General features: G+C 39.4%; 1 long non-coding RNA gene and 1 pseudogene across 2 annotated transcripts; one reads left to right on the top strand and one right to left on the bottom strand.

Annotated features, from left to right (window-relative positions):
• Positions 1-12,204, bottom strand: part of LOC139133897 (cytochrome P450 3A8-like) — a 31,185-nt pseudogene extending 18,981 nt beyond the window's left edge.
• A 3,752-nt stretch (positions 12,205-15,956) lies between these two features.
• On the top strand, positions 15,957-19,683 carry LOC139133896 (uncharacterized). Of its 2 annotated transcripts, XR_011552671.1 has the most exons (4): positions 15,957-16,140; positions 18,453-18,558; positions 19,223-19,287; positions 19,597-19,683. It is a non-coding gene; the product is annotated as an uncharacterized lncRNA (long non-coding RNA). The 2 variants fall into 2 exon arrangements; XR_011552670.1 differs by lacking the exon at positions 15,957-16,140 and having other exon boundaries at positions 18,327-18,558.
• Positions 19,684-27,261: the final 7,578 nt, after the last annotated feature.

Genomic DNA, 27,261 nt, shown 5'->3' with positions numbered 1-27,261 from the left:
CTGACCGCTGTCGTACAAAACATTTTTTGGATAATAAACACCTATTGCCTTGTCATGAGGGCTATAGCGCCCGTCTATTACCCCGAGGGGCCGTGTGTCACCAGAAACACATCGCTATTCCCCGAAGCCGTTGGCCGAAGGGTAACGCGATGTGTTTCTGGTAACACACGGCCACGAGGGGTAATAGACGAGGGCTATAGCCCGAATACAGTCCAGGCTATAGGTATTTTATAACACACCACATGCTCATGTTGTATTGTTATATAGTTTTTAATGTGTGTTGATGTTTTGCACCGCAACAATCCATTGTGACAAGTTTACTAGGTGATGTTTTCACAGCGGTTTCAGTTGTATGTGGTACCACTTTCTTTCAAAAAATATTCTAAGCATACCTTGCGACATCCTTAGTTGAACTTGAATCTTTTTCCGTCGACAAGCTGTTCAAGTTCCTACGCTGTTGGAATGTTGGAAAATGTTGGAAAATCTGTTTTAGAGAATGTGTCGTCACTTATCCCGGACGCACATTACGTTCTAGTTACTCTCCATTGTTGCAAAGCTGCAGACGACACTACGGTCACTTGACAGGGCACTTTTCCGAATTTTGTCAGAACTATTTCCCTAGGGAAATACCTTTTCAAAAAATACCCTCTGACGTCACTTTTGTCGATCCGGTAGGGACTAGACGTATCTATTTTCCCGTCACGTGACGTATTCTGGCGAATCGCGACACGGAAGGAGCATGTGGCGTGTTATAATAAAAAACTATTGTGTTGTAATTGTAATTTTTTATAATGTACCCGACCTTCGTACCTCTCAAAATGACGTGTTTTTTGTGTATACACTATTAAAGGTGTTAGACTAAAGGTGCTTCTCAAGGAATTGTAATTGTCGCGCTATATTATTTGATTGATACTCCGAGAAAAAATTGCAGACACGGATTTGGTGTTGCTAAGGCTTGTCAATGCGTGAATTTCAACCGGAAATCGTGCAGCGTGTTCGCTAAAGGGAGGAAAACCCGATTTTTGGAAGTTCAGCAAAACGCTTGTCACGTGACTATTATGCAAATAATGACCGTGTACTGTGCACGGTCGCATTTCCCATTATCAGGGCTTTCAGAAAATGTATACTTTATTGGGGTTTGGGACTTCTATAACTGAGAAAAAAAATCTGAAAGTATCTATAAGGTATATAGCTACCTTAAAATACCTCCGCATATTGCTCTAATGAAGGGGCAAGCCAAAAAGTTGAATGAAAGAGGACTGAAGGCTGTGTGCATCAGCGACAAGAAAGTTGATATGCATAGTGGAAGGCTGGTTCAATTACGTTTTCGGTGATGAACAGGGGTCGTACTGACTTTACGGGAGCATGGACGTCTGTGGTACATCCATGGTGGGAGTGATCGCACTCGACATTTTATCAACAACGCCACGTGAGTTTTATGCATATATTTCGGGGAATCGAAAGGTAACTCCTCCCAATATGCCAAATACGATGATGTCATCCAATGAATAATAGATCGGTTAATACAGACGCCATCTCATCAATAATTTATAGCAGTCTGTGATTCCGGGAGAAACTCCCCTGTATAGCGTTCACCCCACTCATTGCGTTGACCCACTCACGCGTTCACATCATGAAAATAGAAGACAAATCATCGCGTTCACCCCACTCAAACATTCACAAATCACAGACTTGAACCAAGTCTAGGTCACACTGAGCACGGTTACTCTACCGTGGGGTAGAGTAACCGTGCACTGAGTCATCACTTTATCCTATTTCTGCCCTATTGAAAGCCGGCACGACCTCAAAACCCTCAAACATACAATAGATGCGAGTATCTAAAGACGCATGTCCCCTATAAAAAGGGGCAAGGCATAGGCGGCATTCATTGTGTAAGAGGACACAGTACGTAAAGGTTAAACACACAAGCTCACGCTCCAGTAAATGCGGCTTTTTTTCGCCTTTATCGATCCCAAAAGGTCACATATTCTTACAAGTTATCATCGTTAGTATCTTTGCAATGAAGCGATGCACTTACAATCAAAACCTGATAAGACCAGCCGAGGATATTTTAGGGTTTTCGTGCGTAGATGACGAAAATCTATGCCAGAAATGGTCGTTGGCGGTTTGAAACTCACTGTCAATCAAACACTCGTGTAAACTTGACCGTGACGCGCAAACTAGTCGCGCGTTTATATATTCTCACGTCCCCAGTGCGCTGGGAGTGTGAGAACACAGTGTGAGAACAATTTGTTCTCACACTCTGTATTGTTGCGCGACCGTACACCTCGTATGTGAAACGTATGTTGATTGGTCAACTCTGCTCAGCGCCCAGTTCTCTGTACGAATTATTTGACGAATAGAACATCGCGTAATGTACAACTGGCACTATAGCGGACAGACGACTGACCCGCAGAGTGAACAGGTTGTTCTAGATTTGAGTACGGTCAGCGCGGCGTCGGCAACAAATACTCGGAGGATGACCGCTTTTATGTTGTGACGGGAGAATTCAGGCCATTACAAACCTATCGGCTTTTTACGCTCGTCGACATATTTCCTGGAGAAGAACTGACTTGACAGCGATACAGTTAGCGAAAGACTTCGATGAGCGAGCCATTTGCACACGAGGCTGTAGCAGACGACAGCTTTCACGCAATGTCATCAACAGATGGCCACCAGAGTTGTTTCGCATCATTTTCCTCAGATGACCTTGACCAACAAAACAAAATTGCCATATCGGTAATATACATGTTAACGTGTTTGATATGCTCATCAATGAAAGGAACTTCATTTTTCTGTGCGGAATGATACAAATGAAACAAGAGCCATCGGCTGCTGGTTTTTGATAGTTTAAACCTACCACTCTGACAATAAAATGCAATTTTCTAAAGATATTGGAGGGACGTGAGAAAATAATCCCACACCCCAATGGGTTGGGATGGAATGTCTCACACTCGTTGGGGAATTCTGTCTCACACTCGCCTTCGGCTCGTGTGAGACAGAACTCCCCAACTCGTGTGAGACATTCCATCCCAACCCGTTGTGGTGTGGGATTCTATTAGTCCTCGCCGTGTTGTATTGCACATAGGAATCAACACGTAAATCGCCTTATCTGGCTACTGTGAAAATACATGGCGAATAATATAGATGGTGATTTTGTAACTCGCACCAACATCAATACCAACAACCAGATCCCAAATATGACGACTGACTCAATGAACACAAATTTCACGGTTCTGGTCACAGTGTTAAACCATCTGCTTTGACATGTACCTTCACCGATCACGAACATTCTTGCACAATGTTACGAAATTTTACACAGTCACAATCCCTCCACTCACAAAGAGGCACTGTGTCAGATACGGCAAATTTCCTCCGTGCCGAGGGACTAATATAAATGTATTAGCTATTCTCTTTTTTTTTTAAATTCAGTGGCACTGAAAAAGCCGTTGGTAAGCAGTCCTGAGAAAAGACTTTTTAGCAGATCAAGCGATGTCCGGCATCGTACGATATCTCGGGCAAGTTCGGATCACGGTTTCTCTACCCCACATGTTCGGATACAAAAATCGGACGAGGACCCTAACAGGCATAACTTCGCATCTTGTGACGACAACATTATCGGCACGCATATGGTGCTGTTTTCGTTTTCTGATCACGCCATGCAAATTTAAGATCTAGCATGTAGCCGCATTCGAATTGATTAGTTTCATAGCGCTGCTTGACCGTCTCCAAGCCTGCGCTGGCGGGTTGTCGTATTTGGGTATTACGAAATCGAATGCGACCCTGAAAAATGCGTTTTCTGTTACCCTACATACTCAAGTTCAAATCTTCTGACACTAAGCTATTTCCCTTGATTAAAAGCAAAGCCCGAGAATCCGGGAAAAAATAAGCTAAAAAGTAAGTAAATTTAGGGAAATTCGTCAAACTTCCCTCACTGAAAGGCGAATGAATAATTCTCTCGCCTTGGGCCACGTCAAGAAATGAATGCGGAACAGGCCGATGTCCGTCAGCAATAGAGTACGTAATGGTAGGTCTAGAATTTGTTTCCAGTTTTTAAAATCTGGAAATGAGAAAAGTAAGACATTTTCAAATATGTCAGTAATTTTGAGCTTACCACCTAATATCTTGCTGGATTTTCTTGCCAGTGAGGGTCATCAAAGGGTACACACGCCACAACCTTTTGACGACTCGCAAAGACGAAGACAAACTTCCATTAAATATTGTACAATAAAAACCAAAACTACTGCTTCAAGTAAATTCTGCAAAGTTTTGCAGCATGTATTCATTCTGAACTACCCCTAGACATTAAGACATTCGTTGAACGGAGAAAAACCAATGGACGTAAATTACGTCAATGCTCTACCCATTGGAAAACAGCGACGCGCGACTCATTGTCTATACATAGATTCTAATAGCCGAATGGACAGACTTCGACTTGCAACATACAGCAGTAGGCCAAGGTTTAGGAGTTATAGCTTTCAAGCGGCTTGGCGAAATGCTCCAGACCTCGTAGTTGTGATCGCATCAACCATATTCATTTTGAAGGACTTCAAAATTACCAGAACAAAAGCTTGTCGACAACGCGCCATTATCGTCAAAACAATGAAGACGGCAGTTTATGTTCGAAAATCTTTCAGATTTTCCTCTACTTATGTCTGATCATGAAAAATGGGAGGATACAACTTCATGTAGATTGTGTATGATTTGTACTGAATTTATAAAATCCTGTTTTTGTGTCTTGAGGCATTACCTTGTGTCAGAGCGAATACCGATAATCTGTTCTCAGCGGCAGTTTGCTGTCACGTTAGGCGTTACGTCACTACTTCTGAGCACAGGTTTGAAGTCTGGTCCGTCAGGTAAGCCTACATGTAGCTCCAATGCCCTACGCGAGACGACACAGCCCCTTCCTACACACCCTGTAATTTCGCTTCATTTTCTAGGCGCAACCGTGTCAGAGCACAATTGTAAACCTAGCAAATACTGATATGTCAGCAGGATTAATAGCAGAGGTGACAAACGGTTGCAATAAATTGTGTAACTAACGTTAGGGCAAATTAAACAAAGGAATTAACCCAGTGTGTGCCTGGGAGGAGAACTCACTAATGCGAGAACCGGGGATTGAAAACTGTCTTTTTAAAGCCACACTTTTCAATCCCAGGTTCTCGCATTAGTGGAGTTCTCCTTCCAGTTAAGCACTTGGCCAGTACGATGTTTGATTTCTATAAAATTGATTACACAGACTGATCTCAACCTTTTGTCACATTTTGCTAATCCTGCAAACAGAGTTTATGCAAGCTTTTAATTGACGGTCGGTTCAAATCGCCAACGGTCATTGATTCCCCACCACAAACGCTCGAATTTCCTAAAAATTGTCTTCTAGTCGTGTTACACTTTGAATATAACCACAGAGTTCGATATGCAGCAACTTCGTGCTGACCGCTTGGCAGTCTGTCTGTGTTTTATTGCGGCCGAGGAAAACTGAAAAGTGGCATTTTTGGAGCGTGTGCCCGCGTGTTGCCAGTTTGGTGTCCACTTACACAATGAACGCCGCCATACCTTGGCATACTTTTATAGGGAGGCTCCGCCTTTAATTTACAGCAAAAGTTCGGATTTACCACTCTTGGTGAGGCCAGCAAATTTCTCAATGCTAAAACATACCATAATTCGACTATAGTCTGAGACAAAAATGAAAAACGACTTGAAATTTTGCCCTGTTATCAATTTAAATTGCTGCACTCGAAAAACGAAGACGTTATTTCTTATTTTTCAAATGTAAAGTGTAGTTTTACATATTACTTTCTTGAAATCTGTAGTAAATAGGGTTCCTTAGAGTTTCAACAATCATACCATAGTCGTATTAAACTAAGTCCTCGGTTTACACAAGTCAAATTGTCTAACTGTACCATTGCAGATATTGATGACCTTGCCTCAGTCAACGCACTCCCTAAAGAGATTAATCGGCCACCGTATTTCTTTCTCACATTTACTTCTATCTGCAGTACTGTAGCTCCAGGTTTTGCCTGAGTATTTGGGTCGGACGGAAAACTCTAGTTTTGCCGTCCGACTCATATACCATGGAAATAGTGCAAGCACCAAGGCAAAAAAAGTACTGCAGCTTACTTGTTTTTTGACAACGTCCGATATTGCACAGTTACTCTGAGAGTAGTAAGAGTAACTTTTGATATTACCAATACTCACAAATAAAACATGACCAACGCTATCATAGAAAGTAGAATCCATGCCGATATTCCGCAGCCAAAGAACTCCATGGTTTCGCCGATTTCACCGCCAATTTCAATACTGACATGCGTCAACGGTGCTCGCGTCGGGAATATATATATCAAGCCGTCTGTTTTCCGCTGACCTAGTTGTCCTCATTTATACATTTATACCACTCATGGTCATGTGACACATTGTTTTCACCGTACGTTTATTATCGCAACACCAATTGTTCTTATGCAAATAAGTAAATCACTACGGTTCATCGATATGGAAATTAGTAAACCTTACATTTTAATGAATAGACTTCACTATCATATGAATACAGACGTAAGGTTTACTACTTTCCATATCAATGTACGCGTAAAGGTTTACTAATCTACATACACGAAAATCAAACATCTGGCAGATTGTACACATGGCAACTTTTAATGAACTAACGAAATTACATTCCAATGACAACTTATCACCGTGTTGATTTTGAATGAAAGTATGGCCTGATGAACTTGTTTACGAGGTTATTAAACGTAGTCGTATCTGACAAGCGGCACGGAGAATTATACTCTTCAACTTTTGCATCAACTTTTGTCACAGGTTGTGGGGATTGTAAAGCGTTAGAAACGGTTTTCTGCAGGAAATTGCTGATACACAGTGTACGTGGGGAATTCTTCATCAGGACGATGACCAGTGCATTCTTTAAATAGTTGTTCATCGAAGCCCTTATTTATATAAAGAAGTTGCTGCAGCAACCTGAATTTGATGAAAATAATCAATAATTGAAAAATATTGCCGTCGAAAATGAACACGATGGAAGGAACAATAACGAAAACGGTCACGCCGGGAAAATGTAAGAAAATTATTGAAACTAACCCGCCCGAATGGCCGGTATGTTATCCAGATATTCCACACATTCACAAATGAATATTTCACTGCTTTTGACTGGAGTTGTTTTAAGTTTCTCGCTTCGGGTACGTCGCCATGCATCCGACACTGACACGCCTGATCCGGTAGACTTGCGTGTATTTTGAAGTACGCGAGATCCCTGTATTTCAGTCAATTGTGCACTGTTCACGGCAGCAGGAAATCTTTCACTTTCATTTTTGCCGTTAGGTTAAATCCTCTCTGTCATCCAGTGGTATGGCGTTATCAAACTGCGAGCAAAACCGTTCCGCTTCGCTTGATTACATTGTGTCGGAGATATACAAGTATAGGTCCATACTGGTAGCGTGGCCGATGCACAGTGACATGCACATGCATCATACCACGTGGCAAATTGATATGCACCTGGATCAGTGCAGTCACTATGTTAGCCAATGGGAAAGCTGTATTAAACTATCTATCGTGTAAGAATCTCAATCCCTAATGACACTAGGTGTTTTAAGGCGCAATGCAAAATGATCATTCTGATAGCACCGCACAACTAGGTCATAATATTTTTCAAATTTCCTCTTTTTTCGTGGTATAAGTAGGTAATTGTACAGGTTCTCGTGTGTGCTAAAGCCGTGAGGTTTAGAATTGTAAACCCAATCGAACCCGTACAATTACCTATACAAAATAAAGGTGCACGGGCAACGTATCGAGGTCACTCAAAGTTCAGTCTGCCACAGGACCCCCAGATTTGCAGGTGTGTCCGGTACCAACAATTTGACTGGATCTAAAGTAATGAAATCAGGCATGGTACTTCTCATTATGGAAGGGGGATATTGCCAGTTACGTGTGATCCAAAAAAGTTATTAAGCTGTCGTACAAAACATTTTTTGGATAATAAACACCTATTGCCTTGTCATGTCTATTACCCCGAGGGGCCGTGCGTTGCCAGAAACACATCGCTTTACGCCGAGGCCGTAGGTCACGTGACGTATTCTGGCGAATCGCGACACGGAAGGAGCATGTGGCATGTTATAATTAAAAAAAATATTGCGTTGTAATTGTAATTTTTTATAATGTATCCGACCTTCGTACCTCTCTCAAAATGACGTGTTTTTTGTGCATACACTATTAAAGGTGTTAGATTAAAGGTGCTTCTCAAGGAATTGTAGTTGTCGCGCTATATTATTTGATTGATACTCCAAGAAAAAAATGCAGACACGGATTTGAAGGGTGTTGCTAAGGCTTGTCAATGCGTGAATTTCAACCGGAAATCGTGCAGCGTGTTCGCTAAAGGGAGGAAAACCAGATTTTTGGAAGGTTCAGCAAAACGCTTGTCACGTGACTATTATGCAAATAATGACCGTGTACTGTGCACGGTCGAATTTCCCATTATCATGGCTTTCAGAAAATGTATACTTTATTGAGGTTTTGCACTTCTACAACTGAGAAAAAAAATCTGAAAGTGTCTATAAGGTATATAGCTACCTTAAAATACCCCCACATATTGCTCTAGTGAAGGAGCAAGCCAAGAAGTTGAATGAAAGAGGACTGAAGGCCGTGTGCATCAGCGACAAGAAAGTTGATATGTATAGTGGAAGGCTGGTTCAATTACGTTTTTGGTGATGAACAGGGGTCGTACTGACTTTATGGGAGCATGGACGTCTGTGGTACATCCATGGTGGGAGTGATCGCACTCGACATTTCATCAACAACGCCACGTGAGTTTTATGCATATATTTCGGGGAATCGAAAGGTAACTCCTCTCAATATGCCAAATACGATCATGTCATCCAATGAATAATAGATCGGTGAATACAGACGCCATCTCATCAATAATTTATAGCAATCTGTGATTCCGGGAGAAACTCCCCTGTATAGCGTTCACCCCACTCATTGCGTTCACCCACTCACGCGTTCACATCATGAAAATAGAAGACAAATCATCGCGTTCACCCCACTCAAACATTCACAAATCACAGACTTGAACCAAGTCTAGGTCACACTGAGCACGGTTACTCTACCGTGGGGTAGAGTAACCGTGCACTGAGTCATCACTTTATCCTATTTCTGCCCTATTGAAAGCCGGCATGACCTCAAAACCCTAAAATATACAATAGATGCGAGTATTTAAAGACGCATGTCCCCTATAAAAGGGGGCAAGGCATAGGCGGCATTCATTGTGTAAGAGGGCACAGTACGTAGAGGTTAAACAAACAAGCTCACGCTCAAGTAAATGCGGCTTTTTTCGCCTTTATCGATCCCAAAAGGTCACATATTCTTACAAGTTATCATCGTTAGTATCTTTGCAATTAAGCGATGCACTTTCAATCAATCAATCAATCAATCAATCAATCAATCGCGTGTTTATATAGTCCTCGTGGTGATGTATTGCACATAGGAATCAACACGTAAATCGCCTTATCTGGCTACTGTGAAAATACATGGCGGATAATATAGATGGTGATTTTGCAACTTGCACCAACATCAACACCAACAACCAGATCCCAAATATCACTCCTGACTCAATGAACACAAATTTCACAGTTCTGGTCACAGTGTTCAACCATCTGCTTGGACATGTACCTTCATTGTTAACACGATCACGAACATTCTTGCACAGTGTTACGGAATTTTACACAGTCACAGTCCCTCCACTCACAAAGAGAGACTGTGTCAGATACGGCAAATTTTCTCAGTGCCTAGGGATTTACATATATGTATTAGCTATTTTCTTTTTTGAAGATTCAGTGGCACTGAAAAAAAACCGTTTTGTAAACAGTTCTGAGAAAAGACTTTTTTGCCGATCCAGCGATGTCCGGCGACGTACGATATCTCTGGCAAGTTCGGAACACGGTTACTCTACCCCACATGTTCGCATGAAAAGATCGGACGAAGGAAGTCACGCATACAGGCATAACTTCGCGTCTTGTGACGACAACATCATCGGCATGCATATGGTGCTGTTTTCGTGAAAGGTATCGCTGATCACGCCATGCAAATTTAAGCTCTAGCATGTAGCAGCAGTCGAATTGATTAGTTTCATATCGCTGCTTGTCCGTCTCCAAGCCAGCGCTGGCGGGTTGTTGTATGTGGGTATTAGGAAATCGAATGCGGCCTGGAAAAATGCGTTTCCTGTTACCCGACCTACTCTTGTCTCAAATCCTCTAACTCAAAGCTATTTCCCTTGAAAAATCGTCAAATTTCCCTCACTAAAAGGCGAATAAATATAATTCACTCGCATTGGGCCATATCAAGAAATTGAATAGGAAACAGGCCGATGTCCGTCAGCAATAGGGTAGGTACTGGTAGGTCTTTAATTTTTTTTTCTAGTTTTTAAAATCTGAAAATGAGAAAAGTAAGACATTTTCAAATATGTCAGTGATTTTGAGCTTACCACCTAATATCTCGCTGGAGTTTCTTGCCAGTGAGGGTCATCAAAGGGTCAACCCGCCACAACCTTTTGACGACTCGCATCGACGAAGACAAAATTCCACTAAATAGCAAAGTTTTGAAGCATGTATTCATTTGTAACTACCCCTAAACGTTAAAACATTCGTTGAACGGAGAAGTTACTCTACCAATGGACTTAAATTACGTCAATACTCTACCCATAGGAAAACATCGACGCGCCGCTCATTGTCTCTACATAGATTCTAATAGCCGAGAGGACAGACTTCGACTTGCAACATACAGTCTCTCCTTCTACCTCCGTGATACAGCAGTAGGCCTAGGTTTCGGAGTAATAGCTTTCAAGCGGCTTGGCGAAATGCTCTAGACCTCGTAGTTGTGATCGCATCAACCATTCATTTTGAAGGACTTCAAAATTACCAGAATAAAAGCTTGTCGACAACGCGCCTTTATCGTCAAAACAATAAAGACGGAAGTTTATGTTCGAAAATCTTTCAGATTTTCCTCTACTTATGTCTGATCATGAAAAATGGGTGGATACAACTTTATGTAGATTGTGTATGATTTGTACTGAATTTATAAAATCCAGCTCTTTTGTCTTGAGGCATTACCTTGTGTCAGAGCGAATACCGAAAATCTGTTCTCAGCGGCAGTTCGCTGTCACGTTAGGCGTTACGTCACTACTTCTGAGCACAGGTTTGAAGTCTGGTCCGTCAGGTAAGCCTACATGTAGCTCCAATGCCCTACGCGAGACGACACAACCCCTTCCTACACACCCTGCAATTTCGCTTCATTTTCTAGGCGAGACCGTGTCAGAGCACAATTATAAACCTAGCAAATACTGATATGTCAGCAGGATTAATAGCAGAAGTGACAAACGGTTGCGATAAATTGTGTAACTAACGTTAAGGCAAATTAAACATAGGAATTAACCCAGCGTGTGCCTTGGAGGAGAACTCACTAATGCGAGGACCTGGGATTGAAAACTGCCTTTTCAATTTACAGCAAAAGTTCGGATTTACCACTTTTGGTGAGGCCAGCAAATTTCACAATGCTAAAACATACCGTGATTTGACTATAGTCTGAGACAAAAATGAAAAACGACTTGAAATTTTGCCCTGTTATCAATTTAAATTGCTGCACTAGAAAAACGAAGACGTTACTTCTTATTTTTCAAATGTAAAGTGTAGTTTTACATATTACTTTCTTGAAATCTGTAGTAAATAGGGTTCCTTAGAGTTTCAACAATCATACCATAGTCGTATTAAACTAAGTCCTCGGTTTACACAAGTCAAATTGTCTAAGTGTACCATTGCAGATATTGATGACCTTGCCTCAGTCAACGCACTCCCTAAAGAGATTAATCGGCCACCGTATTTCTTTCTCACATTTACTTCTATCTGCAGTACTGTAGCTCCAGGTTTTGCCTGAGTATTTGGGTCGGACGGAAAACTCTAGTTTTGCCGTCCGACTCAAATACCAAGGCAAACAACAGTACTGCAGCTTACTTGTTTTTTGACAACGTCCGATATTGCACAGTTACTCTGAGACTAGTAAGAGTAACTTTTGATATAACCAGTATACTCACAAGTAAAACATGAACAACGCTATCATAGAAAGTAGAATCCAAGCCGATATTTCGAAGCCAAAGAACTCCATGGTTTCGCCGATTTCACCGCCAGATCAATACTGACATGCGTCAACGGTGCTCGCGTCAGGAATGCAGATATCAATCAAGCCGTCTGTTTTCCGCTGACCTAGTTGTCCTCATTTATACATGAAATAAAGGTGCACGGGCATCGTATCGAGGTCACTCAAAGTTTGCAAAATCCAGCCTGTGAGTAATCAATAAATAAGATAAGAGTGTTACGTTAGAAAAACGAAACACTCGACTCAGCGACTTTCTTTAAAGGGGAAGTTCACCAAGGATGATTTTTACATATGTTGTAGCTCTGTGGTCATTTACTGCGGAAAAACTATTTTCACCATTTATAACTCGCAAGATTTTTTACAAAAACCGATAGAAATAGTACAGGAGGTTGCCCATGTAATTTGAATCATGGGAAAAAACTCCAAACTTGGAGCTTGCATAATGTTATATGGAAGGGACCATCTTCGGACGGGTATGGCCCCCACACTGCCCACTCAAGGTAACACAGTAGTAAACAGCGACACAAAATCTGACAGTGGGCAGTTTATTATGAGTGAATCATCGTTTATACAAGGGCACTCTGTATAAACAAAAGTTACGTAAATACGCACAGCCTGGTTTAAGTATGGGAGAGTGGACAATGCCATACCACAAAGCTAACACATATGTAAAAATCATCGTTGGTGAACTTCCCCTAAAAAATGAAATTTATTACGAAAACAAACAAAGCAAAACTAAAACTAATCACCAAGTCAAGGGATAAAGTACAAACTGTAAAAGTTTACAGGCTACTTATCTCAGCTGGAAAGGCACAAAGAGTCAAACAGTGAAACAAAGTGAACAGTCTTTTGGCTTGCTTGCAGGCTTGAGGTTGCACAAAGTCCACAGTAGTGCAAAGTCCACAGTATAAATCCAGCGTGGCAGTGAAGTTCTTGAAAAATCTTTAAATCTTCAAAGAAAAATTTTTCTTTTACAAATGTGATAAAATAGTGTGAACAACACTAAACTCTAAATACGAGAGAGACAGTCTGCAATTAAATTGTCTCTGCCCTTGATATGTCTAATGTCAAGATTAAACTCCTCTAATATTAAACTCCATCTTAATAATCTCAGATTTTTTGCCTCTTAATATCTGCAGAATAACAAGAGGGTTGTGATCAATTTAAACCACTGTTGGCTGATTTGAAAATGTCTATTGTGTCTGGAGTCGCCTGGAGTATGTCCCAGTATTTGTTGATGATTGCAGGTATGTTTGATAGTTTGGGGTTCAAAGTAATTACAAGTGGTATTCTGTCCTCGGTAGTTGGTTTGCATGCATCACGTTCGGGTTGTAGCAATAGACCTTTTCCTCATTCAACCGGAAGTTAGATTAGCATATTATTTGCATGGCGATTTGACCAAGTTCAGCTGCGGAAGTCGCCTTGCCAATTTCCTCCCTATGGCGATCGTAGCTGTGGGTCCGTAGCTGTGGTGCTTTCGCACGGGATTTCTGCCTTTTATCGGCTGGTTTTGACTTTTACGTTTTTAACACCGCGTAAAAGTCAAAACTAGCCCATAAAACGCATAAATCCCGCCTGAAAACACAGCTACGGACCCACAGCTATAGCGATCAATGAGAACACATTCCGAACGTACTTGCTTTGGAAGCAGACAGTGCAGCAACTGAAAGCTTCCGTAAATTTGGAGGGTAGCAAATTCAATCAGCATCAAACGATGTACAGAAGTGAACACGAAGATGAATGGTTACCGATTGCATGGAGCAAGAAACGGAGTCTAGGCTCCGTGCCAAGCCGAACTGACGTAACATACTTCTCTGTATAGGTTCAAATTAAAGAAATCATGCAATTCTGGGACAAAAAACGTAGTTTTCAGAAATTGCAGCTTGAAATTTATCTATAAAAACCAACAAACTTATGCATGAAAATGTAAAGGATCAACTGTCATTACATGGATCATGTATTATGCGGAGTGGGTAAATTGCAGTATGAAAACACCGATCTTTCAAAGATCAAAATAGAGACACTGTGTCGTTGTAGTGATCAGTATAACTTTCGAAATAAAAAACCCATTCATTTTGACCATGCTGTGAGCGATGAAATCGCTCGTGTCAAACTCTAAAAAGAGAAAATGTTCGGCCGTTGAGATACTGTAGCTGGACTGGCATTATGGCGGTGTTGACATCGGGATCAACACCATTTTGAAACATCGTGCATGCAATGCTATTTTCTGTGATGTTTTGTTGTAATGTCATCTATTTCCACAATTGATACATGAATATCAAGCGACAGAATGCCTCTATTTCGAAAAAAAAACCAACAAAGTTATGCATGAAAACGTCAAGCATCTACGTAAAAAATCAACTTGTGATATGGATCAAGTATTATGCAGAGTGGGTAAATTGCAGAATGAAAAAAAATGATCTTTCAAAGATCAAAATAAAGACAATATTGCTGTGAAATTCGTTGTATTCATCAGTATAACTCTTCGAAATAAAAAAAATCATTCATTTGGACAATGCTGTGAGCGGTGAAATCGCTTGTGCCAAGAGAGAAAATGATCGGCCTTTGAGTAATAGCTGGACTTGCATTGACAACTATGGCGGATATGACATCGGGATCGACACCAATTTGAAACATTGTGTATGCGATGATTAGTGTGATTTTTTTGTTGTAATTTCATTTATTTCCTAATTAATACATGGGTATCAAGAGACAATGCTTCTATTGCAGAGAGTCGTTGAGGTCACCGAAATATCATATGGAAGTAGTTGGGAATCACAAAAGTATCACAGTTCAGTCATATCATGTATGCACGTAAGAACGGCCATGCACTACGCTAAAAAGAATTGATTGGAATCTTGCCATATTTTTGGGTTCAGAAGTTTCGTTAACTTAGGCAAAAATCCTCATGCCAAACATTTTTTCCCTCACATTTTGCAGTTTGAGAGCAGGCAGTGGAAAAATGGACTTCACAAAATTAAACGAGTCACTGACCGACCAGCTATTAGTAAATATTTTGGCTACGGGGGCTTGAGACTCAAAACATGATTTGCTCACCCCTGAGAAAGGAACCATGTTCAGACCGTTAACGTTCAGCAAAAACTTCTGTACGTTGGACATTTTTTATTAAAGACTAACTGATGACAAGGAAAGAAAACAACTGTCAAATATCATTTGGAACTGTCAATGAGTCATTGTGTTACCGGCAAGGGGCCAGCTCCAGCCAGACCAATGGTTGTTGTGCGCGCTGTTTGATAGCCAAACTTATTACAAAATTTCAATCAAATTGAAACTTGTGATATGTAAACGTGATATGTAAACGTAATATCTGAGTTTTGTCATACTTTAAAGCGTTTGGTCTCGTCATAGTAGGCTAGTATAACATCAGGCACGGTCCCTCCACAAAATCAGGGCTGTCGTATGGTTATCGAACTATCACACGATCGACCACTTCGACTTTGTAAGAAATTAGAAACATTTTTACAAGCTAATACCAAATTAGTGTGATGATTTTCACGCAGAGGCTTTTTTCCATGAAATGGCAAAAATAGCCCGGAAATACAGGAGCAGACTTTGCATACTCGAACTCTACGTAGAGAGTCGACGAACGTTCCAGAGGGTTGACTTTGACTGCAGCGGAACTAGGTCAAAACGTGCATACAATTACGCATGCGCACGGAAACTTCCGGTGAGATTGAGGAAAGGGTCTATTCACACTCCAAACAGTGGCGGCGCTCTCACTTCCGTTTCACTTCTGCTCCCGCTTTCACCACTGGTGAAAGCGATAGAGGGAGTACGCGCGGTTTGGGAGTCCTGTCATCTGGTTGTAAATATGTCATGTGGTTGTTGGCTATGACACACCCATATTTGGTTATGTTTCGATGTCAAAGATCAGAGTTGAAAGTCCAAGCATGGGTAATTCCTTGCATTCTTGATACCTTGTGCTAGCTCTGGTTGTCAAAGCACGTTTTCATTGGTGCCATTTCGAAGCAAGTGAGTACAAGTATAGTAGTCTGTTCGATTCTTGATCGTAGGCTTGTAACACAAGGATACGATTTCTCATATATCTCTGGTGTTAGCATGCAGGTGGTTTTAAAATTCAGGGGTCTTTAAAATTCAGAGGTCAGACGAAACCAGGTCTACATGACAGTTCGCCTCTGACTGCATGTGTCTACATACATCAGTCATCATTATCGACCTCGACAGATTCAGCACTTTAGTGTTTGATCGTTATGGTCCAAAGCCGTACAAAGCTACTGTGCTTGCTTTTGTATTCATGGCACTGCTTCAGTAACAACGGTCGAAAATGCTCAAAGCATTATGGTTGCATGGACACTCCGGCGCATCTCTCTTAGTGTGCTATGGCTGTGACTTCTAAGTTTTCCCAGCGGTTTATCATCTTTCTATGCTATCGCCAACTAATTTAATTTGCCTAATCAAATATTTTTGCAGAATCTGCATTTGGAGTATGCTAGTCACCATGTGTCACCTGTTGCACGGACACTCTGGTGCATCTCTCTTACTGTGCTAAGGCTGTGACTTCTAAGTTTTTCTCATTGGTTTTCATCTTTCTATGCTATCACTAATTGATTTAAGTTGTCTAATTAAATTATTTGCAGGAACTGCATTTTGAGTATGCTGAGTCACAATGTGTAACCTGGTTGCATGGACACTCTAGCGCATCTCTCTTAGTGTGCTAAGGCTGTGGATGCTAAGTTTTCTCATTGGTTTTCATCTTTCTATGCTATCGCCAACTGATTTAAGTTGTCTAATCAAATTTTTTTGCAGAATCTGCATTTTTAGTATGCTGAGTCACCATGTGTCACCTGGTTGCACGGACACTCTGGTGCATCTCTCTTAGTGTGCTATGGCTGTGACTTCTAAGTTTTGCCATTGGTTTTCATCTTTCTATGCTATTGCCAACTGATTAAGGTTGTCTAATCAAATTTTTTTGCAGAATCTGCATTTGGAGTATGCTAGTCACCATGTGTCACCTGGTTGCACGGACACTCTGGTGCATCTCTCTTACTGTGCTAAGGCTGTGACTTCTAAGTTTTCTCATTGGTTTTCATCTTTCTATGCTATCGCCAACTGATTTAAGTTGTCTAATCTAAATATTTTGCAGGAACTGCATTTTTAGTATGCTGAGTCACCATGTGTCACCTGGTTGCACGGACACTCTGGTGCATCTCTCTTACTGTGCTAAGGCTGTGACTTCTAAGTTTTCTCATTGGTTTTCATCTTTCTATAATGCTATCGCCAACTGATTTAAGTTGTCTAATCTAAATATTTTGCAGGAACTGCATTTTTAGTATGCTGAGTCACCATGTGTCACCTGGTTGCACGGACACTCTGGTGCATCTCTCTTACTGTGCTAAGGCTGTGACTTCTAAGTTTTCTCATTGGTTTTCATCTTTCTATGCTATCGCCAACTGATTTAAGTTGTCTAATCTAAATATTTTGCAGGAACTGCATTTTTAGTATGCTGAGTCACCATGTGTCACCTGGTTGCACGGACACTCTGGTGCATCTCTCTTACTGTGCTAAGGCTGTGACTTCTAATTTTTCTCATTGGTTTTCATCTTTCTATGCTATCGCCAACTGATTTAAGTTGTCTAATCTAAATATTTTGCAGGAACTGCATTTTTAGTATGCTGAGTCACCATGTGTCACCTGGTTGCACGGACACTCTGGTGCATCTCTCTTACTGTGCTAAGGCTGTGACTTCTAAGTTTACTCATTTGTTTTCATCTTTCTATGCTATCGCCAACTGATTTAAGTTGTCTAATCTAAATATTTTGCAGGAACTGCATTTTGAGTATGCTGAGTCACCATTTGTCACCTGGTTGCACGGACACTCTGGTGCATCTCTCTTACTGTGCTAAGGTTGTGACTTCGAAGTTTTCTCATTGGTTTTCATCTTTCTATGCTATCGCCAACTGATTTAAGTTGTCTTATCTAAATTTTTGCAGGAACTGCATTTTTAGTATGCTAGTCACCATATGTCACCTGGTTGCACGGACACTCTGGTGCATCTCTCTTACTGTGCTAAGGCTGTGAATGCTAATTTTTTCTCATTGGTTTTGCTCTTTTTATACTTTTACAAAGTGATTCAAAATCAAAATATTATGCAGTCGTCTGCTTTAGGAGTATGCTGAGTCACAATGTGTCCACCTGGTTGCACGGAGTCATGTGGTACATCTCTCTTTCCCTTATAAGGCTTTGTCATCTAAGTTTCTCCTATGTTTTGCTCTTTTCATGCTATTAAAAAGTGATTCAAGTTTTCAAATCAAAATTTTATGCAGGAATCTGCTGTTAGATCATGCTGAGTCAGAATGTGTCACCTGGTTGCACAGAGACTTTGCAGTGGTATAAAACTTGCTAATTAAGGGGCGCTGCACCCAACACAAGGTATTTTGCACCAAAATCACTTTTTGTAGACATTCATTTAATTTAATGAAATTGTTAACCAAGATTAAAATATTATTATTTGGGTTCATCTTCAAGGCTGTCAAGCAGTCGTAGGTTGCTTGATAAAGAAGTGTTAATTTTTGCAAATGTTTGCAAATCACCCAATTTCCTGGCTTCACTATTCTTCCAATTTCAAGCTTTCCAAACAATTTAACTCCATACTGACTTGGTCAAACTTCTTAAATTTTCACATTATTTTCTTTAAATGTTGTTAAACAAAACTTTTTTTGATTGGCAATAAAGTTCTTACATTTTGAATAAGAGGCATTTTAATTTGTATGAGGATCATGTACTGTAAAATATGTTCAGATGTAACCTGCCAAAAGAAGGAAATGACGACCATGTTAAAAGTGACATTTTATTCAAATCATATGTGTCACTGCCCATTTGGGACAACTGTTGTCAGCTCCACTTATACATAACCATTGCAAGACTAATATCATTTTTATATGCAAAGTAAAACATAAACTGTGTCTTTTGAAGGTTTATGGCATGTCTGATGAAAACAGAGAGTATTAAAAAAAGAATACTTTTTAATATGAAACGTCTGTTAACAGTGTTTATTCATTCTGATGTAATAATGGATTTCTGTTTGTTTTGACAGTATCTTTGAATGATATGACACTGCCTTAACAACAGATGGAAGAGGAATGTGAAAGAAACGTCAATGTAAGTAGGGTATTATGTTCATATGTTGCTACTCACATTGGTGTACCATTTTGTAGTTACAACTTGAGCTGTATCCTGTGAATGGTTTTGGGATAATTGTGTAAGTTATTATATTACAACTCTCAAAAATTTAGAGGGCCTGTAATGCTTACTTTTGATATTATTTTCATTATTTATATTTGTCCACTGTAAGTTGTTATTTTACTACAAAAAGATTGCTAAAAATCAATATTTAGCTTGTCAGCATAGCATTTGAAATATACAAAAATGTATTAATAGTATATCTATATTTCTATTTTTCTCACTCAGGTTTGTTGTAGACTACATCACAATTGTGTTGTTGGAGGAGGCTGAAGTTTACCTTATGTCAAGGAAAAGAATGGTTATGCTTGAAGAAGCAAAATAAACTCTAGTATTGCCACAGAAATCTAAAGATACTGTTCTGCAGGGATAACCTTATTGACATTTGTTCATATTGTTATGAAATATTTTAAAACTTAAATTTTAAGGCAATTATTGTCATATTTAACCAAAAATATCATTCAAAAGTTCTGGTCAGACACATTAATATTGATTATACATGTCCCTTAGGATGGCAGCAATAAGATTTTGTAAAATCGTGCCAAGATATGCAACTTTGTATTTTTGAGATTATTTTTGTCATTGTAGATCTATTTTTTTCTTCAAAACTCCTTGTCAGACTTTTTGATATTCAGTATACAGGTCCTTAGGATGACTTAAGTCAGATATTTTTATACAGTGAGAAAATGCAAAATTTTGTATTTTTGGAGCAATTTTTGTCAATTTTTGTCAATTTCGGGCAAAAGTGCTTTTGTCTCATTGGTGTTTATCTGATAGCTTTGCATTTTCTTATAAAAAAATCCCTGGAGACTACCTAAGCCAAATCATTTTTCAAACTGGGGGAACCAATGATTTTTTTGTTTTTGGAGCCAATATATTACCGGTAGTCCGCAAGCTTGAATGACCTATTCCAACCCGGAATACCTTGTAAATCAATTTTGATGACACTGAAAATAATGTAGTTTTATTTGATGCCAATTTGTAGTGAAATATGATCTAGAAAAAAGTTGTGAGCTTATGTTTTATGTAGTGGATCAACTTTAGCAAATATTTCATGGAGGAAACCCCATACACTGATGAGGGATTTCAATCCACAAGAAGGCATATGGCAAGATGCACCATACCAATAAAACAGACTCCAGTTTATTTGTATCAGTTCCAATCATTATGTTACATAAACAAAAAAACCTGTCATGGTATCACTTAATTAAGTAAATCTTCACAAAGATGAAGGCAGCCGAGTGAAATCATGTGTAGATTGAATAAGATGAGTGATGATGGTAATATCAGGTCACTTCACCACACAAACTTACTTACACAAACAAACTTGTGTATAACTTAACTCTGAGTAAATCTTAACATTTCAAGCAAGGACCATCAAATTTTTATTGTTGATATACAAAATTGAAAAGTGGCTGTTAAAACGGAATTCTGCCCATGAAAATTGAAAGTTCAAACTCTTTGCAAACACAATAGTATTTTGAGTGAATAAGTGGAAATAGGAATACCTCTTTTTGTTTGTCAGATAGGAGCAATACTGTGTCCTTGGTGGTATATTTTTAAATGACTTGCAGAATTGATATTTATTACTGTTGTTATTATTGCTAACTGTTGTTTTGCCTGATTGAGGCACACACCTAGCTATCCTATGGATTCTCTTGAACATTATCACAGTACAGCTACATGAGATACCAGGCCGCTGCTAGTTGAAACGCCTATTTGTAGGGGTTTTAATGACTGCTAAGCTAGTACGAATTAGTAATGTAGATATTGTGAGTTCAAGACTCATAAAATGCATCAGCAAGACTGCATCAAAGTTGACCACTTTACTGTACATGTTGTTCACAAATTAAGGCCATCAAGAATATTTTTATGGGTCTTTTAGAGTAATTTAACATAAGGGCCTGGGGGGGTCAGAGGAATGTGAGGGTAGTCACTCAAAAAATTGAAAGCTACAAGGAGGTTGTTCAAAATTGGAAAGAAAGAAGGGGGTTGCTCAATTTTTGGTACAAAATGAATTGAAATACCTCTCAGATTGCACCATTTCATCAATTTCTCAAAATTCTTAATGCGACCCCCTGTCACTTCCTCTCCCCCTGGGGTGTTCTGACAGTTTTACTTAGTAAAAACAAATAGAAAACACCTAATATTGCACCAGACTGCATCATTGAACTCATTAATTTCTCAAAATTTCCGACGTGGCAGAGGGGACACGCTTCTCACACTTTCCCCCTGTTGTGTGTTCTAACAGTTTTACACAAATTGATAACATCTCTCATATTGCACGAGACTGCATTATTGCACACATCAATCTCTCAAATTTTCAACACGAGAGGGTACAACTCCTCTGACACTGCCCCACCCCCAGCCTCCTGACTGTTCTCCTGTACTTTCAAATTCTGCCCTGTCAGATATCTTAGTGGAAACCTTGTCATGATACCCATCCAAAATAAACAATACTGTATGGTAAACAATACTATATGGTTGGATAGTGGTTACAGCATGAGCTTTTGTATCTACATTTTATTGTGACTTTGAATTTTCTTTTGCCGGTCACATCTTTTTCAACTGTCATGAGGTAACCGATGATATTTCAGCAGGATATGAAAGTCTGTACTATTGCTGTAGTTTTGTAAATGTTACAAATACATGTCTTGGTATTTAACTGGTCTAAGTGGGGGGGGGGGAGGGATCAGTCAAAATTTCTGTGTTAGAGACTGGGTTACTCAAATGCATTTGGGTTGGCATGGGGTTTACTCGAAATTTCAGAATACTATGAAATTCCCCAGACTTCCCCCCCCCCCAAGGTCGTAAATAATTACAACTCCCTAAGTAAGATTTTTACCACAGGAAAACGTTAATTTTATTCACTCTTCATCCTTTGTTAACCTTAGAAAGTTTGATTATGTAAAATTGTGTTGTTACTTGTTGTAATCTTGAATTGTTGAAATGAATAAAATCTTGGAAAGTAAAACATGATCCTGTGTCACTGTTGTTCCTGTCTTGTTTCACCATCAGAGAAAAAAAAAAGATTCTAATAAATTCACACCCAATTGCTCTACCAAAACAGAAAAATTATTGAAATTTTTCAGGCAAAACACACGCCGTCTCACCAGTAATACTTGTAAGTTCAATGCAACTCTGCATAACATGTTCGGACGAGAGAGGTGACCATAGAGGGCGAACGTCCTACTGGTACTCGTGTGACAGGCTTGCAACCACATGACATACTCCGAGTGCGCGCGTACTGGTCTACAGGTGAAAGCGGGCACTTATGGAGTTCGCGCGCACCCGGAGACTGTCATGTGGGAAAAATTCTGACAGGTCACGTGTATGTGCACTTCCGCATGCTACGCCCTCTGTATGCTCTCTGTATTTACGTATCGTTTACAGTCAAATCGGCGAGTAGGGTTCTGGTTTTTGCGAAGTCTCGCGATCTTGGCGATCGAATACATAGAAAGAGTGTCGATGAGAGTTCAATTTTTTAAAGAGAGGGCCGTAGTAGCACTAGCCTAGTCGACCCTATTCGTCCGTGCTTCCGACCCAGCTGGGAGGCACGGAGGCCGTAAGCGACGAATCGGGTATACCCTATGGTAGCGCCACAGGTTATCGTAACGTTGCTTGGATAGTCGTTCTCTTTTTCCCAAGTAAGCGGCGACCTGCGGCCGCCCGCCTCGAACGACTATCCAAGCAACGTTACGATACCTGTGGGTAGCGCCGGTTTGCCAGATCATTATTGACAAAACAGTGATACAAAAATCTTTTATGAAGTGTTGTCCGAGCCCTCTTTTACCGCAAAGTGTTACCGTAGAAATGCCTGTGTTTCATACTTTTACATATTATTCTGATCTGATTAAACTTTAATACTTTACTTTATTGCTCAAAAACACACTCAAGGACTGGATGAAGCTGCTGCTGGGAGAAACTAACGTACAAGAAATAAATTTGGCAAGAGGTAGTTTGTTTTCGTGAGTAAAGATATACATGAACTTTTCTCTATCATTAAAATCAAGAAGCCTGGACTATACAAACTAGTGGATGACAATAGACCATCTCGATACGTTCTGTATTTTGGACATTCTATAAAAAAGTGAAATTCATCCTCAACTAAAGACTTACAAAACTTGCAGAATCTGTCATTTGCAGGAACTTTTGGAATTGACCTTCTACCCAGTTCTATTTGTAGGTTGTGATCCGAAATTCTTAGTTTTGTCAGCCACCTCCTATAGGTACAAGATCTTATATCTAGCAAGTAACTTTCAAATTCAATTTTTGTCTTAAATAGCCTGTAAGTTCGGAGCTTATTCCTCTGCATTCCACACTTCCTCGTATCATTATGAATGTTTCTCAGCCATGTTTGTTCATACATTTCACATAAACTATCATATACAATATTAACTGTGGAATTGATATTGCAAACACAAGACCATATATCACTCCCACTGTAAGAGTTCAAAATGCTTTGTATATAATTAGACCAATCTGAATTCAACCTGGATGTATAAGCAGATCTCAGTAAGATGTCATGTGATAAAAGTAATCTATGCCAGTATTTGAGCATGTGCTTTATCACCATGGATATCTACCCAGCTCTCCAACAACACCATCAGACGGTGCATGTTTAGATACTCCTAGGATAAATCTATAATAAGATATACTAACATCATTGAGAAAGTTACATTTGTCATTAATTTCATATCCGCATATTTCACAGCCATATGTCATAATAGGAACAATTAAACTATCAAAGAGTGATAATGCAACTTTTACAGAAAGTGAACCATTCTGAAGGCCCTTACGAAGGCTGAAAAGAGCTTTCATTGCCTTCAATTTAAGATTATGAAAATTACCTTTGAATCTACCATTTGGGGTATTGACAAAACCAAGGTAACAGTACGTTTTCACTAAGTCAAGAGTCACTCCATTGTAAGTGAGTGTAACTCCTTTTAAAAGATGATTACTTTTGTTAAACACAATAACTTTCGTTTTCTTTATGTTAATAGATAATTTCCATTCACGACAAAAACTATGAAGTTTATCTAAGCAGCTTTGTAAGCCTGTTTCAGATTCTGAAATCAATAAAGATCATCAGCATACATTAGACAAATATTGATAAGGAGTTTACTAAGTTTGATAGGACAGTCCTGACTGGAACCAAATGTACTGGGAAGATCATTTATAAAAATATTAAACAAAGTTGGACTTAAGTTACACTCTTGCTTAACTCCTAAATTGGAGTCAAATTCTTCAGTAAAGCAATTGTTACTTTTCACACAATACTTAAAGTGTGGTACATGGACTTAATTAAGCTATAAAAATTACCATTAATGCCATATTTCTGTAATTTCCAAAGTAAACTTGTACGCCAAACCCTGTCAAATGCTTTCTGAAAATCTACAAAACAACAATAAAGGTACCTACGACTGGGACTACAGCTTGACTGATAAAATTTCGCATAGATATGTTGATCGATAGCAGAACGCAAAACGACAAGATTATCTGCAGTTCTCCTCTTTGCTCTGAAACCAGACTGAAATGGCGAAAGAATACCATTGCTATTAAGAAAGTTTAGAAGCCTATTATTCAACACAGAGGTAAACAATTTTGCAAGGCAACTATTTATAGAAATACCTCTGTAATTTGACGGATCACATGTATCACCTGATCTGAACACAGGGACCAAATATGCTTTTTTCAAAGCATTTGGAAATGTTCCTGATCTGAGGATGACATTGAATAATGAACACAATGGAGTAAGTATGGAAGAACCACCATATTTTAGCATTTCATTCAAAATACCATCGACACCTGGGGATTTCCCTGATTTTAATTTATGCAAAGCCTAAATATTTCTAATTCTCTAAATGTGGAATTAAGAATAACGTTCACATCATATCCATTGGCAGCTTCCATTTTTGTTAATTCAGATATGATACGTTTAGAAACATTATCAGTTTCTTCACAAGAAAATCACCTAACTGCTTAAAATGATAAAACCATTCAGCAGGAGAGATAGACGAGTCGATTTTCTTACAGACATGACTCCCTGAAATATCCTTCCACAATTTCCAGTAATCATTATGGTCTTCGGAATAAACCCTTTCTAATTTCCTTAATTGACTCTCTCTGAAAGTTGACCGTTAATATTTTAACAATTTTTTGTATTCTCTTTTTAGAGTGAAACATCTCCCTCTAATATGTGGATCATTTGGGTAGCGATTCAACAATTTACAGCAATCTTTAAGATCTTTACGAAGTGAAAAACAAGACTTATCAAACCAAGGCTGAAAACCACGTTTTGATTTCTTCTTTTTCAATGTAATATATCTCCGATATATGTATGTCTGGAGATATATGTATGTCTGATATATTAACGTTTTGCACTAGGACGGGGCTGTGAAAAATATATCTCATTATCGTTAAAGTTACGCGCCGAATATGAAATTGAATGATGAAATTCATGGCTAGCACGATGCATTTGATGCATTTTAGGCAAGTATGAGCCCGCGTCGAACTTTAAAAACACTGACCCCCCTAATTGGACATTTCAAAATAGGTGACACCATAACCAAAGTAAAAACACAGGGTCACCCCATTAATCCAATGGCCTCCCTGGCCAAAGAAACTGACCAGTCCCTCATTCCCGCTAATTTTTAAAAGTATCTTTTCCGAATTATCATAACCAAGCCCTCCCCAGTACCGGTATATATATGGTCACACTGAGAAATGTTACACCTTAATTCCAATTCAATACAGTTATTTTTACCACAGTAATGAAAAGACACTGGGCCATGCCCCAAATGAAATTGGAAAATTGGACATTTGGTATATTGTAAATTGAAAAAACAGAAATGTGCATTGTTGTTAATAGAGTTTGTCAGGGGGATATTTGAATGCCCGCAAAGCGCCATCCTCAGTATACACACCTATACATATACATACCTTTTTCCTACGTTCCAATGTCAGCCCAAAGATTTTAAATTTAGAAATATATGCCTAAAAGCTAATAATCAAGATGATAAAACCATTTGAAAATTAAAAAATTAGTTCTATTTTGATTTTATTTTTTGAAAATGTAAATTGGTTTATTGGTTGGCCAAAATATGCCAAGGATTATAATACTTGACGATGACAGTTTTGTTTTAACATCTTCTGAAATTCTGTCATTTGACTTGTCAGTGCAATCTGTCCATGTCGGAATCATACCAGAGAACAAACTTATTTATTGGTCAACACACAAGAGATGATATGCATGTATCTACAGAGTGTGTTCACTTATCTAAAATCATCTAAGGCAGAATTATTTCCCCTTGTATCTGCTGGAAAAAAAACTTTTTCTAAAATCTTCCAGACCCCCCCCCCCCCCGATATCAAATGGTCCACCCCTAAATGTTATACAATGGAATTTGTGGCAAAATTGTTATTTGGTGATAATGTTTGTGCACTTGACCTGATATCGCCTCCAAACGAAGGGCGTTATATTTTGCAGGCTATCGTACTTCAGAAGAAATTTAGAAATTACTGTGAAATTACTACTTTTGTGATACTTATTTTGGAAACAAATATTTATTGTGCCTAACTTCTGTGCAATTTTCCTGTGGGACCTATTCCAGACTGCATGTTTGTCATGCGGCAGTCAATGTCAACCCCTTCTTCCCCACCTCAGGGCATAAGCTTTGTTGGGGATTCTTGAATTAGTCTTAGAAATTTGTCAAATGCCCCACCCCCTGGGGCAAGACAATCTTGAAAATCCCCACCACAATTAATGGGACATTTTTAAAATCTGTGCAAGTCCGTGAAAGTGACTTGGGGGATCAATATGAGGCAACTGCCCCATCCCCTCGGGCATAGTTTCATGGCAAACAGTCTAATCCCCCCACATTTAACCCCTAT

The sequence above is a fragment of the Ptychodera flava genome, chromosome 5 (assembly GCF_041260155.1).
Source record: "Ptychodera flava strain L36383 chromosome 5, AS_Pfla_20210202, whole genome shotgun sequence".
In the NCBI taxonomy this organism is placed as follows: Eukaryota; Metazoa; Hemichordata; class Enteropneusta; family Ptychoderidae; genus Ptychodera; species Ptychodera flava.
The sequence above is the reverse complement of the archived record's forward strand: the minus strand, read 5'-3'. Positions and strand labels throughout refer to the sequence as shown.